Consider the following 6942-nt stretch of genomic DNA (forward strand, 5'->3'; position numbering starts at 1 on the left):
TTCATTTAAATTTTTTAGCAATAATTATTCATATTTTAGGTCATAATAATTATTTACTTAACTGGACAAGCCGGCCAAAAATCATCTCTGAAGACAAAATGACCAAAATGCCCTCCGTTTGGCTTATTAAGCCAAAATCGTCTGTACCGATCGAAAAACTTTTATAAATCTTTCCTTGGCATTCTAATGCCATATAAACCTCAATGACTCTTCTCTGGAGCCCTAAAAATTATTTTATGAATTTTTTCTCGGGTTTAGGGCTTCTAGTTACAAAGACTGCAACTTCCCACTGTGTTACCTATCGCTAGGACACCGACTCATTTAACTTGGTTGTATTTTATTTCTAAAATTTTTCCTAAATTTTTCTTATTATTATTTGAGTTATTTATAACTCCTCACTCTAGTCTAAATATTTTTCCAAACGTTTTAGCTGTCCAGACTGACACCAATTACCGAAACAGTAAAATGTGCATAATTGGTACAGTGAAGGTGTTACACTCCCACTAGCACTAGAGCCATTCATTACAATATCTTAGACCCATCTTCTCAAGATGTCGATCTAGCTGAATCTGTGACATAGGCTTAGTGAATGGATTAGATGGATTTTCAGCTGATGCTAATTTCTGCATGGCTACATCGCCTCGTCCAACTATTTCTCCGATAATGTGGTTGTGCCTTTCTATGTGTTTGGATTTCTAGTGAGACCGGGGTTCCTTAGCCTGTATGACTGCTCCACTATTGTCACAGTGTAGTGGAACTGCTAACTCAATGGAAGGAACTATTGCAAGTTCTGTCATGAACTTCTTTATCCAAACAGCTTCCTTTGTAGCATCTGATGCAACAATATACTCAGCCTCGGTAGTGGAATCTGCAGTCGTACTCTGTTTGGAACTCTTCCAACTGATTGCACTTCCATTACAAATGAACACATATCCAGAGGTAGACTTTCTATCAGCGATATCTAATTGAAAATCAGAATCTGTATAACCATCCAATTGCAAGTCTCCACCTCCATAAATCAAGAATAAATCCTTAGTTCTTCTCAAGTACTTAAGGATATTCTTGACAGCTATCCAGTGTTCCAAACCTGGATTGGATTGATACCTGCTAGTCAAACTAACAGCATATGCGATATCCGGCCTAGTACACAACATTGCATACATTAAACTTCTAATAGCCGAAGCACATGGAATCCTGGCCATTTTATCTCTTTCTTCAAGTGTCTTTGGAGATATCTCTTTAGAAAGGTGGATACCATATCTCACTGGCAACAATCCTCTCTTGGAATCAAGCATGTTAAACCTCTTTAACACCTTTTCCAAGTATAGACTTTCGGTTTCGCTCTATCTCTATAAATGAGAATCCCAACAATATAGGTTGCCTCCCCTAAGTCTTTCATGGAGAATGTATTTGACAACCATACCTTTACAGTTGTCAACATACCTATATCATTACCCATCAACAGTATGTCATCCACATATAAGACAAGGAAAGTGATAGCACTATCACTAACCTTCTTATATACACATGACACATCCTTATTTTTTATAAAATCAAATGACTTAATGCCTTCATCAAAACGGATGTTCCAACTCCTCGAAGCTTATTTCAACCCATAAATGGATCGCTTTAGCTTGCATGCCTTGGAACCATCTTGGGATTCAAAACCCCTAGGTTATTCCATGAAAATGTTTTCTTCAATGTATCCATTGAGAAAAGCTGTTTTGACATCCATTTGCCAAATCTCATAATCATAGTATATAGCTATTGCTAATAGAATCCTAATTGATTTAAGCATGGCAACAGGCGAGAAAGTCTCCTCATAGTCGATTCCTTACCTTTGGCGAAACCTTTTCGCTACTAGCCTTGCCTTATAGGTCTCTACCTTTCCATCAGAACCAATTTTCTTCTTGAAAATTGTCACACCCTCACTGTAACCATTCTGTACATTATACTGTTCCGGTGAGAAGTGTCGGTCCGGACAACTAGAACGTCTGGAGAAAATATTTAAATTAAAGTGAGGAACCATAATTAATTGAAATATTAATAAGAAAAATTTAGGAAAAATTTTAGAAATAAAATACAACCAAGTTAAATGAGCCGGTGCTGTAGCGATGGGTAACCCGTGGGAAGTTGCGGTCTTCGCAGCTAGAAGCCCTAAACCCGAGAGAAAATTTATAAAATAATTTTTGGCACTCCAAAGAAGAGTCATTGTGGTTTTTATGGCATTAGAATGCCAAGAAAATGCTTAGAAAAATGTTGCAATCGGTATAGACAATTTTAGTCTGTTAAGCAAAATGGATGGCATTTTGGTCATTTCGCCTTCAGAGGTGATTTTTGGCCGACTTCTCTAGTTAAGTAAATAATTATTATGACATAAAATGTGAATAAATATCGCTAAAAATTAAATTGAAAATGAGTAGAGAAGAAAAGAAAAGAAAATGAAAGAAAATGTCAATTATGAGATCACATGATGTTACTAAAGCACTCACATCCAATCACATTGTGACACATGTCCATAAACCACTTAAAAAGCATAAAATGGGCTGAAAATTTGAAGAAACCAATATGTTTCTTCCCTTTCCCATTTCCAGCCGTGACTCTCATCTTCCCTCTCCCTAACCCATTCCTCCATGAAAGCTTAAGCCAAGCTTGAGACAACCCAACAAATCACCTATAAACCCTAACTTCTCTTCATGAAAAATTGTCCCTACCACTAGAGCAAGCCTTGGACAGCAATTTGAAGAGGAAAAAAGAAAGGTTTTGGCAAGCTTGGGAGTAGCTCTAACAAGGTTAGTGACCAATCTCCTTCCATTAACATGAGATAAATGGAAATTGTAAGAAAAACAAAATAAAACTTATGTATATTCACCCCTACATGAATTTACTTGAAGTAAAGTGTTTATGAGCTGCCCATAGCATGAGATGAGTGCTCAAACATGATTGTGTAAGTGAAATGCAAGTATAGTGCATGAATGAACTTGAGATCATGGACATTTGAATAATATTAGGGTTTGCTCAAGTGATGGTTCATTAACCTTGTAATGGTCAATTAGGGACCATTTTAATGAGTATGATGAGGAAATGAAGTGAGTTGTGGCTTGGTATTTGAGTTTGGGTAAGCTGCCTTGGCTGACCTGTAGGACTGAGTATGAGTCCAGCAGGTTTGGGTAGTTAAAATGGAGTAGTAGAGGTTCAATTGGTGTAAGGATAATTGGACATGAAACTAGACACATAATGGCACAACTTTGGTTAAGAAACCCTGCCTAGAAAACCAAATCAAGTTGACCTAAAAATTGCCCTAATCCGGGTGACTTGTATTCTGCCTGGGCAAAATGACCAAATGAATAGTATCTATTCATTTGGTCATAACTCAGTGTAGAAAGGTCCAATTGACCTGAAAATTTACCAGAAGAAAGCTGAGACATAGATCTAAAACTTTCATGCAGAGCACAAATCGAAATTCTGATCATAACCTAGTCAAATTGCCAACCAAACTTAGGTTATAAAATCTAGCAGAACCAGTTTTGCCCATAATTTACGATTCTATCCAATCCGGCCAGTTATGGTTTTTAGGCCATAACTTGAGCTGCAAAACTCCAAATGGAATGATTCAAAAAAGGAAATGTAACTAGACATAATGAGGAACAACTTTCATGAAGACAATTTTTCAAATTCCTACTGTACAAATGACCAATGGAACAGTAAACATGAGGCTTGAAATCAGAAAATTGTGAATAACTAACACTAAGCTTTGAAATGGAATTGGCAACCAATGCCAACAACTTTGGAATGCAAAATGTGGTATGTTGGTGATATTTGAACCAATATACCTATTATCTATTAAAAAGTCAACATTTTAGTTGACTAATAAAATGAATAATAACCTTACACAAAGTACAAATATTTAAAAAATGACTTTGAAATATGCCCTAGTAGGCCTAATGTGATTGGTTTGGATAGGCTGGCATGCCAATAGGGTTCTGATAGCAGTACTGCGTATGATGTATGGCTTCATTGCCATTCTGTGATGATAGCCTATGGCTATACTGATTATGATGTTATACTTGGCTTTATGCCGTATTGCTTTTATGGCTTATTAGCCATTCTGTTTGCACACCGGGAGACACATTATGACCAATGGTGTGACAGCGCGAGGTACTTGGTACCCACTGCTAGCTGTCGACACCATATTTTGGCCCATCCCCAAAATCAATAAAGTTCGAAATTGATCCCCAGCACCAAGTCTCCCTTTGCCAGCCAATCACATTTCCGATCTCTCTTTACCAAACAATCAAAAGGAATCAAACCAATACTAAGTCCCCATCTCACTTAAAGCCTTACCGATCTATCAAACCAATTGTCAAATATCCTGAATGGTCAATTACATTCCCGATCTCTCTCGTCAAACGAGACTGAACCAGCACTAGATCTTCATTTTAAAAGTTTAGGAATAATCAAGTCAAGGTTCCAATCCGGCTTAATGGCGATCCCGATCTTAAGTACTCGAGCCAAATTTCCAATTTTAAATTAAGTCCTGTTCAGCTTTGGTTCCCTGCTGATCTCATGCTTATGGTGTTTTCCGACCTCATACACTTAGATTAATAATCAACGTTAGTTGTTTTAATATGCTCAGACAATCAAGTGCTTAAGTAATTTAGAGATTTTCCGATCACATCCATTCACTGAATAAAAGCGAGTTTCATTTCATATTAAAGTTTGTACAAGTCATTCGGCTGGAGGATCACCCCCAGCCTGATCTACATTTTGTTCATCTCCTCTCTCACCCTCAGCCTCCTCCTCGCTATCCTCACCCTCGTCCTGGGGAGCCAGATCTACCATTCAAGTGAAGTCCTCCTCGAGATATTGCTTCCTGAGCTCGGCCAGGAGATCCTTGTGGGCATTCACATAGGCGCCAGCCTCTCTTGTCACTATCTCTTCTTCCTTTGCTTTAAGTTCCTCAGTGAGGTGGGCAACTTCATCGGCCCGGAGCGCTTGAACTTCTTCAAGGACACGAGTTCGCTCGGCCAGAACATGAGCTTGCTCGGCCAGCTTATCCTCGTAAAACTTCATCTGCCCCTCAATTTCAGATATGTAGTTCTGAGCGGATGAGAGTTGGGATCGGAGGGAAGCCACTTCATGACCCATCTTCTCGACCTCCATACCCAGGCTGTGAGCTTTCTCCCGGATAATATGCTGGTTCACCAAGCACTCCACGTTCAAGCTCATAGATCAGGTCAGGATGTCATCAAGGTTGTCTGAGGACAGCCTGGCCTGATCCTCCCGAAGGCAGATAGAAGCCCCCAGGACCTTAGCCAAACTCGAATTCTCCCGAACAGTCCGGTTCTTCTCCAAGGAATGGATCAGCACTTGGGCACCACGGGAGAGAGTCCTTGGGGTAGGCTGGGAAGGACCCCCTTTCGCACTCGAAGCGACTGGAGGAGGTGGAGGTGGCTCTTCTTGGCGAGGAGGAGATCGGATCACTTCTACCTCGGGGATCAGCTGTCCCAAAAGTTGAGATGAGCCCCTATGAATTTCCCCGAGTTCATGACTGGGAGTCTGGAGCAGCTCGGACCGCTTCATTTCCCGCACTTTCCGGGAGATCTCTCTCTTTCATTTCCGGTGCTCCTTGGAAGCTTCGCCGCACGCCATACCTCCACAAGGAAGAGGTCAGTGAGATCGCTAAGGTCCAAAGATGTGAGATATAGAAAATACCGATACCGAGGTCAGAGAGCTGAAGCCTGCGATCTTGGCCGGTGACCAGCTGCATAGTCCAATGGTGCAGCTCAGCCGTCACTGCATCCAAGCAAGAGAACTTCTCTCTGGACGCCTATTCCTTCAATTCCATCACCATTGCACCCTCTTCCCTATTTAGGGCGATGTTCTTCGTAAGCAAGGGACCCTAGCTAGCTCCGAGGGAAGACTCAAAACCATTCGGAATTTTGCTCCTAAAGATAAAGAAGCAGTTCTTCCAATTCTTCAGGGAGGAAGGCAGTTCGGTAAAAATCCCACAATGGGGTTTCGCCTGGAAGAACCAATACTCGTCGTCCTTTCGACGAGTTAGCCTTTGCAGTTCAGCGAAAACCTTAGCTGTAGGTCGGAGCCCCTTAGCTCAGCATAGGCCTCGGAAGGCTACTAAGATCCGCCACGAGTTCGGGTGAACTTGGGCGATGTACACTTGGTGATATTTTAAAACTTCCTTGAAGAAGTCGTCTAAGAGGAACCATAGACCGGCTTTTAATCGATCTTCGTAGACCATGATCATATCGTCCCCCTAAAAGAAGTGATCGGCATGAAGATCACCGTGACACCTAATCAGTTCAAATGAATCAGGCCGAATGTTATACTCCTAGCTGAACGACTGCAGATCGGTTTCTTGAAGGACCGATGGCAATTCGTCCATGGGAAGATTTTCCCTCCCTGAAGAAGGTACATGCCTTGATGGTGCTGCTTGCCCCCGAGCTGAAGCAGAGGCCCTAGGAAGTTCAGATCGCACGCTTGGCCCGACCACCTCTACTTCATCAGAAGACCACGAGAACTGAAGAGAATGAGGCCTCGTCGCTCTCTGACCCTCGGCGCCGCTCATTTTCAAAGGAAATAAAGAATTTAAACTAAAAGAAAGATCAAAACCTTTACCGGAGCTTGATCGGTGTCGGAGGAACTTGAGAAAACGAGAGAATTTTGAAGTTGTTCGCGAGAGACTGAAAATGACATAAGGGAGCAACTGGCTAACCCCACCCTTATTTATACTTGTCCGAGCATTTAATGCTCACGATGTTCCAGGTAGTGCATCGGATAGCGGGACTCGCCAGCTATTTTGACACGTCTCACGAATATTCCAAAATTCCATAAGGAGATACCGGCTAGTTAGGGATCGGCTAATTAAGGCAAATGTTTGGAAGTGCAGATCATATGAGGGCTATTCAGTTAGAAACCAGATCG

This window comes from Hevea brasiliensis, chromosome 5, assembly GCF_030052815.1.
Source record: "Hevea brasiliensis isolate MT/VB/25A 57/8 chromosome 5, ASM3005281v1, whole genome shotgun sequence".
In the NCBI taxonomy this organism is placed as follows: domain Eukaryota; kingdom Viridiplantae; phylum Streptophyta; class Magnoliopsida; order Malpighiales; family Euphorbiaceae; genus Hevea; species Hevea brasiliensis.